Source organism: Arachis hypogaea, chromosome 20, assembly GCF_003086295.3.
Source record: "Arachis hypogaea cultivar Tifrunner chromosome 20, arahy.Tifrunner.gnm2.J5K5, whole genome shotgun sequence".
Classification (NCBI taxonomy): domain Eukaryota; kingdom Viridiplantae; phylum Streptophyta; class Magnoliopsida; order Fabales; family Fabaceae; genus Arachis; species Arachis hypogaea.
This window is the reverse complement of record NC_092055.1, coordinates 93,788,065-93,800,744: the sequence shown is the minus strand read 5'-3', so window position 1 is coordinate 93,800,744 and position 12,680 is coordinate 93,788,065. Positions and strand designations below refer to the sequence as shown.

The window sequence follows — 12,680 nt, the reverse complement described above, 5'->3', positions numbered from 1 at the left end:
CCAACCAACATTTGACCACCTTCCTGAGAATATGTGACACAGTGAAATCTAATGGTGTTCATCCTGACGCCTATAGATTGCTCTTGTTTCCTTTCTCACTTAGAGACAAGGCAGCCAAGTGGCTGGAATCCTTCCCAAGGGAGAGCTTGACAACTTGGGAGGATGTGGTGAACAAATTCTTAGCAAGATTCTACCCTCCTCAACGAATCAATAGGCTGAGAGCTGAGATTCAAACCTTCAGGCAACAGGATGGTGAGACCCTGTATGAAGCATGGGAGAGGTTCAAAGACTTAACAAGGAGGTGTCCACCTGACATGTTTAACGAATGGGTCCAGCTGCACATTTTCTATGAAGGGCTCTCTTATGAGTCAAAGAAGGCAGTAGACCATTCATCTGGAGGGTCTTTGAACAAGAAGAAGACCATTGAGGAAGCTATAGATGTTATTGAAACAGTAGCAGAAAATGACTACTTCTATGCTTCTGAAAGAGGGTACACAAGAGGAGTGATGGAGCTAAACAATGTAGATGCTCTGTTGGCCCAAAACAAGCTCATTACCCAGCAGCTGGCTGACCTCACCAAGAAGATAGAGATGAACCAAGTAGCAGCAATCTCCACTTCATCAACAACACAAGAAGGATTAAACCAAGAAGCAGAAGGGAGTCAGGAGCAAGCCAACTACATTGGGAATTCACCAAGGAAAAACTATGATCCATACTCCAAGACCTACAACCCTGGATGGAAAAATCACCCGAACTTTGGGTGGGGAAGTGAGCAAGATCAAAACCAAGACCAGAGACGTTACAACTCTAACAACAATACAGCTCACCAACAATTCAACCAGAGGACATCTCAACACTCCTACAACAACAACTCTCCACATACTTATCAAAACCAAAACAGCACATCTGCTCCGAACCACTCATCAATTGATGACAGGCTCTCTAAGATTGAAGCCTTACTTGAAGGAATAAGCCAAGAGATTCAAGAAAATAAGGTGTTCAAAGAGGAGGTGCGAGCCAATATTAAGAACCAGGGAGAAACCATTAGGAAGCTGGAATTCCAGGTGGGATACTTAGCTGAGAAGATTCCCAAACCTACTGATAGCTTCCCAAGTGACACTGAGAAAAACCCCAAGGGAGAAGCAAAGAAAGTAAGATGGGAAGATTGCAAAATGGTCACTACAAGTGATCAAGAGATTGAAGACAAGCAAGGCAAAATGTGCAAACAACCTGAAGACAACTCAACAAAGGAGGATGATAGAGATCACAAAGAACCAGAAATCTCACAACAAGAGCTGCTGAAGCTCTATGCACCATTCCCTCAATTGCTCAAAGGTGCTGTGGGAAAAAGAATATACTCAAGGTTCCTAGACTTGTTTGCATCTCTGCATGTGAACATACCATTCATCAAGGCAATTCAACAAATGCCTGCATTCATCAAATATATGAAGGAACTTCTTCCCAAGAAAAGCTCACTCAAGGGAGGGCAGACTATAGTGATGAACAAGGAATGTAGTGCCCTTATTCAACCTGAGTTGCCTACAAAAAGAAGAGACCCAGGAAGTTTTCATATCCCTTGTGCCATAGGTGAAAATATGTTCGACAGAGCACTATGCGATTTAGGGGCCAGCATCAACTTACTGCCCTTATCCCTGGTGAAGAGGCTGCAGATCAATGAGATAATGCCCACAGATGTCATTATCAGACTGGCTGACAAAACTCAGAAGCAAGCAATAGGAGTGGTGGAAAATGTGTTGCTAAAGGTTGGGAAGTACTTTCTCCCAACAGACTTTGTCATTCTGGACATGGAAGAAAGTCACACTCACCCAATCATATTGGGAAGACCATTCCTAACTACAGCCAGAGCACTTATCGATGTAGAGAAAGGGGAGCTAATATTGAGAATTCATGATGAACAACTCAGCTTCAATGTCTTCAACTTCTCACAAGAAACAGATCAAGAGGACAAGGAACTCAGCATAAACGATAAGGAGACACTGAAGGAGGAGACAAGCACTGAAGCACAGCTAGTTCATTCTGAAACCTCTTCAATTAATAAACAAGGAAAACAGCAACTGCCACAACTCAAGGAAAAATTGGAGGAACCCAAACCTCTAGAGGCAAGTGAAGACAGCATCACAACTCCTTGGAGAAAAGAGGTCACCAAGAGGAAGGCAACCTCAAAAGAAGCAAAGAAGAAGGTACCAAGGAAATGGAGGAACAAGAAGATCCCTACGGAAGATTTTTCTCCAGGGGATAGAGTTATCTCATCTTACTTCCCAGATATTCTTCCTAATCTCCCTACTGTACCATCTCAATTACCCAAGGTCTACACTATCAACAGAGTTCTTTCCCTGGAACATGTGGAGATCATTGATCCAACCAATGGATACAAGTCCACAGCAAGAGGGGAAGACTTTAAGCACTACCAACCACCATGATGAAGGAAAAACGTCAAGCTAGTGACGCTAAAAAAGCGCTTCATGGGAGGCAACCCATGTTTTATATGCTTTCAGATGATTATGAATAAGTCTATCTTTATGAGCTTCAATCCAAACTTAACGAACAATTGGTGAAAATCTTCTTATGCAGAATGTAGTGAGGAACAAGTTTGGTGTTCAAAGCAAACCAAGTTACATGCTAGTCTTGGGAGCTTTGAACACAAAACTTTTCGTCACATTGCTTCAAACTAAGTTTGGTGTCACCTCATGGTGCCACCAAAATGCATATAAGGAACCACCAATAGTTAGTTAGCTAGTTGGAATTCATAGATAAACAATCAAATCCTTTCTTTCATTTTATTCTAGTCGTAGAGTTTGAATTTTTTATGATATTAATTTTCTTATTTCAAATCTATATAGGAAAGGAAAAGTAGCATGAAAAGGGATTGATTGGACAATTAAATGGGGGAGATTTCGCCACTTAATGAAGAGCACTACACACATGTCTCAAGAGAAAACGCATGGGGAAACGCTGCCATGCAACATTGGAGGAAGAAAACCCTTGAAGACTGAACTAATCACTATCATTAAAGTGATGATCCTTGTCTTTCCTTCATACACAACCCCATCCGTTCATCTAGTAAATATTCATGCAATCCACACCCTTCATTAACTCATGATTTTCCTATATAAGAGAACCTTAGTGCACGCTCATTCCTCACATTCAAATCCCCAATCTCCACACTTCTATTGGCACACTAAATCCTTCATCACAAATTGCTTTAACCAACCCACTCTTCATCTATCCGAAGCCTCAAATCCCCCTCAAACAACAATTCAAGTCATGGCATCATCAAGCTCAAAGAGGCAAAAGAGGAAGGGGCCTATGGAGAGTGCTCCTTTTGATGACAAGAGATTCAAGACTGCCTTTCATGAGCATGAATTTGAGCGGATAAGTACCAGAAAGATATTGCCGGAATTAATCTTCCAAATCAATGCCAATGAATCATCACAGATTTGGAGAAAAATCGAACAGAGGGATGGCAATTGCTCACCAGTCCAGAGGGGAAGGTCAATGGAAACCTCATCAAAGAATTCTATGCAAATGCAGTTAGAGAGGATAAGACCAAAGTCCCAACCTTCAAAAGCTATGTGAGAGGAAGGGAGGTGGACTTCAGCCCAAGTGCCATAACAAGAGCTCTTCACTTGAAATCACCTCATTTTGATGAAGAGAGTTATCAGGCAAGGATAAGTAGAAGCCCTGATAAGGATGAGCTTTCAGAGATAGCATCAGATATCTGTGTCATAGCCGCTGACTGGGAGAGGTATTCAGATGGGAGACCAAAATTCATAAAAAGGGGAGACCTTCACCCTGAGGCTAAAGGGTGGTTTGAGCTTGTAAGGAGGTCCATCCTACCTGCTGCTAATAATTCAGAGGTTAACATCAATCGAGCCACTATGGTACAATGCTTAGTGCAAGGTGGGGAAATCAAAGTGCATGAGCTCATTGCCGAAGGGATTCAAGAGTCATCTGAAAAAGCTGACTCAGGTGCCAGACTTTGGTACCCCAGCACCATTCTCCGCCTGTGCAACAAGGCCAAGGTAATATTTGAGGACAGCAGCCCAGACTGGGTGAACCCAGGAAGGCCAGTCACACTCGAGCGAATGGTCTATACCACACCGGCTCAGCAACTAAGAAGGCCACATATAGGAAGGCAAAGGGCTCAAGAAGAAGCTCATCAAGAGGAATATCATCAGGAAGAACATCAACAAGAAGAGCATCATGACCCAGCCAACTTGAATATGACTCACCTTCTAAGAGCCATTGAAGACTTGAGACAGAGACATATGGAAGGACAAGAGCAAATACTGAACCTGCTGGGCCAACAGGGAGCATGGCAAAAACAACAAATGGAGCAGCAGCAGAAACAATACTCCCAGCTCACTCAAGCCATCAACCAAGTGAATGAGAGGCAAGAGATTCAAGAGAAGCACTTGTAAAAACTCAACCAGCGGCAGACAGCCCAAATGAAAACTTTCAATGAGTTCAGTGTACTCAATGAAGGAAGGCAACTACATAGGGAGGAGTTCTATGTAAACACTTAAGTCGAGTTGAACTACATGACCGGTAATATGCATCATCTACACTATGCCATCCCTGTATATGATGAAGTTCAAAAAGAATTTGTAGAACAAGAAGAGAGAAAAGTGAAACAGCAAAAGGAAACACTCAAGAAGAAGATGGAAGATAGTGGTTTCTGGAGGAAGTTGCTTGGAAAAGGCAAAGGAAGTGGAAGTACAGGTACTCAAGAGAGGCACAATAAGGATAAACAAGGATGGGAGCATGGACATCCACATGAATGAAAGGTGGTGGAGTTCTTTTTAGTCCATCTTTTCTATGCTTTAAATAAGGAAGATCTTGTATGAAATAGAACTTGCTTCCATGTTATGTTTAAACCTTTTTCAAATCATGTTATTTTTAGTTTTTGGTATTGAAGAGAATCTATGTGCACTGGTCTTTATGTCACTGCACCATCACTTAACCTACTTGTAAGCTTGTCCCTTTAAATCAAATAAAAAGAGAATGCTTATGTTTTTAAAAGACCAGAGTGGAGTTCAAATTGTGGAAGTGCATTCATGAATCTTTGGGGTAGTCATAAGTTAGCTAAGTTGGTTCAACCACAAGGCTAGGAGGACAACTATCTATCCTGAATACTTTGCTTTGGATACACCCATGAGACTAAGTTAATAACAAGATCCTAAGAAGAGAAAAGGGAAAGAACAATGGAAGTGAAAAAAAAAACAAAAAAAAAACAAAAAAAAAAGAGTAAGCAATAAGGCTAGGCATCAATGGTTTTAAGCTTGAGGCAAGTGTCTGTGGTACTCCTGTGTGAGGGATCTACTTGGATGAATAAGCTCTTAGGGGTGCCTTATCACTTGGTAACTTGGGTTAACTAACTCGGGATTATCAGCTGAAAGTCCACTATCAAGAGTAACCTTCACCACAGAACACTTAGTAACCCAAAGAGGTGCTGGACACCAAGGTCTCAAGAAAAGAGGATAAATAAACTAAATGCCTGTAGTGTGTATGTATGGGGGATAGGCTTGAGGGAGTAAGTCCTTAGGGGTGTCTCAACACCTAGCACCTTGAACCAACTGGTTCGGGAGTGTTGGCTGAAAGCTTATCTTAAAGAGTTGCCCCCTTACAGAGCACCTAGCCTAAATAACACAAACAACCCTTGTAATAACAATAAAAGGATCAATGAATAAAAGTCTCATGGGATATGAACAAAATGGGTGTTTTAGGACAGGATAAAGGTCTGAAAGCCAGTAATGGAATGAACCTATGTTGCTATGCATGAAACCACCATAAAATCAGTAATATGACTTCCACAAGGATGACTCATTCCTCTGGATATTCATTTCATCATTCTCTTGTTCCAGTACTTGCTTAGGGACAAGCAAGTTTTAAGTTTGGTGTTGTGATGCCAGGGCATTTTGGCCAGTTTCACTGACCTTTTCTTTACTGTTTTTAGGTTAGTTTCATGCATTTCTTTAGGAAATAAGCTAGTTTTGGGTAAATATTCACTTATGCCTTGACTCAAGCATACATTGTGCATTTTACATGATTTCATGAGGATTTTGCATAAGTTTAGTGACAAATATTATGTTGCATTACTCATGACTTGGACTAGAGCTTTGATGCACTTTGTTGCTTAATTTCAGGACCAGAAAGGAGCAAGAAAAAGGGAGGTAACTTGCAAAGATTAATGAGAAAAGTGACTGCCAATAACACTCTCAAAAAGCCATCAATGTCCATGTTAGAGAGTCACGTTAACCAAGTTAACGTGAACTCTAACGTGGAGGAAAGAAGTTGAGCCAACGTTAGTGACACTCAACATTATCACTAACGTTGGCACTTACTCATAAGTGGCCACGTTAGAAGCCACGTTAACCTAGTTAACGTGGCCTCTAACGTTAAGGGGGAGGGAGAGAAGCCAACGTTAGTGACACTCAACATTGTCACTAACGTTGGCCTATGGTGCTAAGTACCACGTTAACTTCCACGTTAACATGGTTAACGTTGGAACTAACGTAGAGGATGAAGAGTTGTCGACAACGTTAGTGACACTCAACATTGTCACTAACGTTGAAGCAACCACACAACCCCCAAGAGTCATGTTAACTTCCACGTTAACTGGGTTAACGTGGAAGCTAACGATGAGGAATGAAGGATGAGCCAACGTTAGTGACACTCAACATTGTCACTAACGTTGGGATGGCTAAAGATGGCTACGTTAGAGGCAACGTTAATCTAGTTAACGTGGACTCTAACGAGAGACCCAGGGACACATTGAAACGTTAGTGACAATGTTGAGTGTCACTAACGTTCTCGAAGGTTGGCAAAGACCACGTTAGAAGCCACGTTAACCTAGTTAACGTGGGCTTTAACGTGAAACAAGAAGGGGCACACTGGAACGTTAGTGACAATGTTGAGTGTCACTAACGTTCTCGAAGGATTAACAAGGCAACGTTAAAAGCCACGTTAACCTAGTTAACGTGGGTTTTAACGAGAGGCAAAGGGGTGCATTGGAACGTTAGTGACAATGTTAAGTGTCACTAACGTTCTCGAACTTATATTCTCACTAAATGTTAAACACCCCTAATGTCCTGAGCTTAAGTCTCTGCCACTCTGCATTTTCTCTCCGCAAGTAAAGCCAAGCCCAAATAAAGAAAGGAACTGCTTCAAACTCAAGATCCAAAGGCCCAAGACTTGAAGAGTGAACTAGAAGCTGAGAAGAGTAGTATATATAGGAGTAGCTTTGAATTGTAAAATAGTTCTGGAGGCTGAGGAATTACTCTCTGTATTTACTTTCTTTGCAATTTCTAGTTTCATGATGTATTCTCCATCTTTATTTTCATTTTCAAGAGCTATGAACAACTAAACCTCTTTCATTGGGTTAGGGAGCTCTGTTGTAATTTGATGGATCAATACTAATTTTCATTGTTCTTCTTCTATCTTTCCTCTTGATTTTACTTGAAGGCTTTCGATCTTCATCCAATTGAGTAGTTATCTTGGAAGAGAAGCTATTCAAACTCGGATCTCTTTTGAACCTTGGAAGAGGAATGAAGAGATCAAGCTAGAAATGCTTTCTCATGCTGGACCAAATTGGGTTTGGATGGGTATGTGACTGTAACCCTCTCAATACTTGGTTTGGGAAATGCATGTGGTATAATCAGTGACCACACTTCATCTCTTCTCATGAGCAATTGACCAAGGAATTGGCTATTGATCAAGATTTGAGAGATTGAATTGCAAGGAATTGTAATTCAATCACTTAAAATTGCCAAGGAGATCAATGAGTGCATTGATTGAGGAAGAGATGAAAATGAACTTGATCCGGAGAATTGCAACATCTCCTAAGCCCAATGAATTCCCCATCTCTAATCTTACCCATTCTCTTTAATTTCTGTCATTTACTTTTATGAGCAAATCCCCCATTCCCATTTACAATTCTGCAATTTATTTTCAGTCATTTACTTCCAGTCCTTTAATTCTAGCATTTACTTTTCTGTTATTTACATTCCCGCCATTTTATTTTCTGCAACTCTCAACCCAAATTCTAGATTCACTCAACTAGAACATTCTTCTAATTAAAGTTGCTTGATCAATCAATCCCTGTGGGATTCGACCTCACTCTATTGTGAGTTTTTACTTGACGACAACTTCGGTACACTTGCCGAAGGGAGATTTGTTGAGAGACAAGTTTTCCGCGCATCAATCCTACCAACAATCATATGAGCCATATGAACCACACATAGAGCCACCACTACTCCAACATCAACATTTTCAAGAACCACCCCCTCCATATTATTACCAAGATGAATACTACTTACCACCACAACTCTACCAAGAAGAACCACCTTCCAACTATAATACCTTTTCCCAAACAATGAACCCTCTCTTCCACCATCACCCTCCGATGAAGCCTCTATGCTAGAATTAAGGGATCTTGAATCTCATATCTTAAGGCAACACGAGGAGGATGAAAATAATTTTGAGAAGTTAAGAGAAAAAATGGCTATCATGGTAGAAGCCATTGGTAACATAGTCTTATCCCGCCTAAGCCTATGCGATCAAGGCACTTCCATTGTGGAATGTGGAGAAGCAACCAAGGAGCTTAGTGAGGGAGTGAACTTGAAGCTCCAAGGAGAAGAAGAGGAGTTAAAGCAAGAAATGCAACAAGAGGAGGAGGTAGAGATTATTGAAGAAGAGGAAGAAGTGGTTGAAGACTTAGGAGATGCGGAACCATCTTGGGAGTCTAGGATTGAAGAAAACCCCTCCAAAATGATTGAATTTGATGCTAAGGAGGAATGTGCACAACCTCCAAGGCATATCTCTTGTGAAGAATTGGATGGGATAGAGCAAGATTTGAGTTCCCTTGGTGTGGAGATCAAGCATCAAGTCTTAGTGGTGAAGAATCCTTTGAGCTTGAAGAACTTTCTCCCAAAGAGATGGAAAGCAATGTGGAGGTAAATCTCTCTTGTCCTCCCATTTGTGATTTGAGTAAGGGAAAATGTTTAGATAAAATTGTTGAACAAAAGATTGAAATTAAGAGATCTTGTGGAGAGGTGGAAGTCCTTAGAAAAAGGAGGATGGGAATTGAATACGCTTTGTCAAGACCCTTGGAATCACCTTTGCCTAGGTTGCCATCTACACCTTCATTTGAGTGGATGAAACTCATTTCTATTATCTTTATTATCCCACTCGAATATGGCTTGCTTGAAACGGATGGTCAACTTAGGATGCTTTGTGGGGTGAAGCATAAAAGAAAGATGTTTCGTGGTTGGCGTTGTAAGTCTAGGCTCATTATGGTTGAAGCTTCAAGGAGTAAAGGTTGGACTAGTGCTCAATTGGATGGGTCTAGGAGGATAGTTTGGTGCTTCCATGAGAATTCATCTCTCTTGCCACTCGGAGAAAATCAGCATGATCAACTCAAGGACGGGTGTGAAAACAAAGTGTGGGATCCCGGATCGCGCAAGGAAGATCAACTTTGGGAGCCTATGGTTTGTGAAGAACTCCATCAAAGCTTGGAGTTATTAACTTTGAATGATGAAGCACAATGGAAGTCCAAACATTGGTGGATGTTCAAGGATGGATTCAAGCACAAGCCACCTTGATGAAGAGATCCCCATAAGTCCAACTTAAGGACAATAAACAAAAGTGCTAGGTGGGAGACACCCCACCATGGTAACATCTTTCCCTTTTCCTCTTTGTAAATATTGGTAATATAAGTTTAATTTCATGTTTTGTTTGATTAGTTGAGTTTAATTGGGAGTCTAGTAGGTTAAATAAGGTTTTATGATATTTTGGTAGTTGTTTGGAGGCTTGGAATGCTTGGTTTGGTGCAAAAACATAGAAAATTTTTGAAAAACAGAGCACCACCCATGCGCACGCGTACTCCACGCGTACGCGTGAATCAAGCAATTTCGACCATCCACGCGGACGCGCCATGTACGCGTACGCGTGGATTGAATTTTTCCACTTCCCATACATTCACCCGAGAGTTGTGCCTGAAGTGTGCCAACTTTGTGCCCCAAGGCACGCGAACGCGTACCTTGCACGTCCGCGCCAACTCTCTGCTTCGCCATGCACGCGTACGCGCACTGCACGCGTACACGTCGCTTCCATTTCATCAATCCATGCTTACGCGCATATGACGCGCACGCGTGGATTGCCCTGTTTCACTCACCTTCTTTTCTTCTCCTCTTTCCATTTCTTTCTTTCTTCTCTCTTCTCTTCTTTCCACCCTTCAAACATCATCCAACACTACCAAACATCATATAACACCATTTTTCTTAGTTAGTTAAGTTAAATTTTTGTTTAATTTTTGTTTTTCATTATAAGTGTTGGATTACTAATCTTGTTTACTGTTTACTGCTGCTGCTTATTGATAGGATGTTAGTTTAACATCATTGATGTTAATTGTCATTGTTGGATTCTTTATTGAGGTTATATTTGGTTACTTGGTTCGGAACTTTTCATGTTTAATGCTCTTAAATACCAAGTACATGTTACATTGCCTTCATGCTTCTTAACTCTTTTAAATTGCATGTTTTGGCCACCATGCATTCATCATCTATTGTTAGGCAATTGTATATTATCATTGCATTTTTTTTAGGTGATGCCTGTTTATGGTTTACCCTTATTCACGTCACTTATTTCATGCATTGAGATTGTAGAATTGTGAAATTGGATCGAAAGCTTACCTAATGACATATTTTTGAGCTTTGTAAAGCTTTGTGGGCCATGCGTGCTATGTGATTGATTTCCACTTCTATCTTCTTTTTCCTAAGTTCCATAGCATCCATGTGTTTCACCTCTATGTCACTTAGGTGATACAACAACTTCAATATGTGTCATTGTTTGATGTGTGAGCTCTCTATACCATTTTGATCATCAAATTTACTTACACATCAATCAATGTCCATGCATTATCCAATTCCACAATTGCTTGATTTTTGCTTGAATGCTTTTATGCCTCTTCACTACTTGTTGGGTTGTTTTAGCCTACAAGTCTTTTAAAGTATCTCAAGCACACTAGAATGAGTGAAGTGTATGCTTTCTTTTGTGTAAATGTGACATAGCTTTTTATACTAGCGTGTGTGTGTGTGTTCTAAACCGCGCGCAATTTTAGAACCCATACAACTATTTTTCATTATTGTCACACTAATTCACTCACTCATTTATAGTGATTTACCTCATTCCAACAATTCACGCTTCCTTGCTTTTGTATTTTTTCATCTTACGGTGTTTATTTTGTTTTTCATGATCGATGCACCATAAGCAAAAATAAAAGTGGAAGGAAGAACACGCAGCACCGGTTGACCTACCAGATGAAGGTAGCAACTCGGAAAGTCGCCATATCCCCTTGCTCATCTTTTAGTGCACCGAGGACGGTGCAAACTTTTAAGTGTGGGGAGGTCGTCCGACCGATAGGCATTTTATTTTCTTATTAAAACTGGTATCTCAAAATTTATTTGAAAAGAATTAAAAAAAAGCTTTCAAATATAAATATTAATATTTTTCACTGCATACAAGTCTAAAAAACTTAAAAAACTTCAATCATCAGGCAATGGGTTTTTGTTACATCTCTTTTATTATGGATCATTAGACCGTCTCCAATAGAAAACTCATCCCAATTTCTATTTATAATCCACTTATCATAAAAAGTATTTTCATATCAATTTTTGCCTTATAAACAGTAAATAAAAACTCAAAGTATCTCTCTCTTTTTTATTAGGAAGAACTAACTTTAGTCCTAATTATGATCCCACTTAATTAATTAATTAAAATAATTAAAATTAATATAATTATTATTTTTTTAATAATATTTTTTAAATTTATAAATTCAAAAATAATTCATTGTTAAAAAATATTATTATTAAAAAATTATATATAAAAATAATACACAATATATAATTCGAGATTATATTAATTTGTAAGATTACTTAATATAAAAAAATATAGTTAAGCTCTAGAGTTAAGAACAAGTATTGTGAAATTACCAATGTGTTCAATCAAGTGTTCTTTCAACTGTCTATGCTGCTGCCTATTTTGAAATTGGGCATTTTTTTGGAGAAATTGATGGTATGATGCAAAATCTTCCTCTTCTAACTAAGATTGTGATAAGCCGTTTTCGACATCGTCATACTCTAAGCCTTTAGCAAAATTTCCTGTATAAGTGTCTTTTTCATCCTCAACAATCATATTATGCAATAAATACAACCTCGCATTATGTTTGCAAGTTTCTTCTTTTTCCAAAAGCGCGCTGGATTACGTATAATTGCAAAGCGTGCTTGTAACACTCCGAATGCTCGCTCTACATCTTTTTTTTTTCTTCTTAGTATTGTGCAAATAACTTGCGTTTCTCCCCTTGTGGTTTTGAGATTGATTTGACAAATGGGGCCCATTCAGGATAAATACCTTATGCTAAATAGTATCCCAGAGTATAGTTATTACCATTAATAGTATAGTTTACCTCCAGAGTACGGTCAATTAGAATATCATCGAATACTGGTAAACGATCTAACACGTTGATATCATTATTTAAACCAGAAATTTTAAGAACGCATGTCATATCTAAAGGTTTGAAGATACTACAACCTCAAGTACTATGGCTGCAACTCCACGATAACCACTCATGTACATACCTTTCCATGCTTTTGGACAATTTT

General features: G+C 39.6%; 1 non-coding gene across 1 annotated transcript; it reads right to left on the bottom strand.

Annotated features, from left to right (window-relative positions):
• Positions 1 to 212: 212 nt before the first annotated feature.
• On the bottom strand, positions 213 to 316 carry LOC112788404 (small nucleolar RNA R71). Its single transcript, XR_003195769.1, has one exon. It is a non-coding gene; the product is annotated as a small nucleolar RNA R71 (small nucleolar RNA).
• Between the last annotated feature and the right edge of the window lie 12,364 nt (positions 317 to 12,680).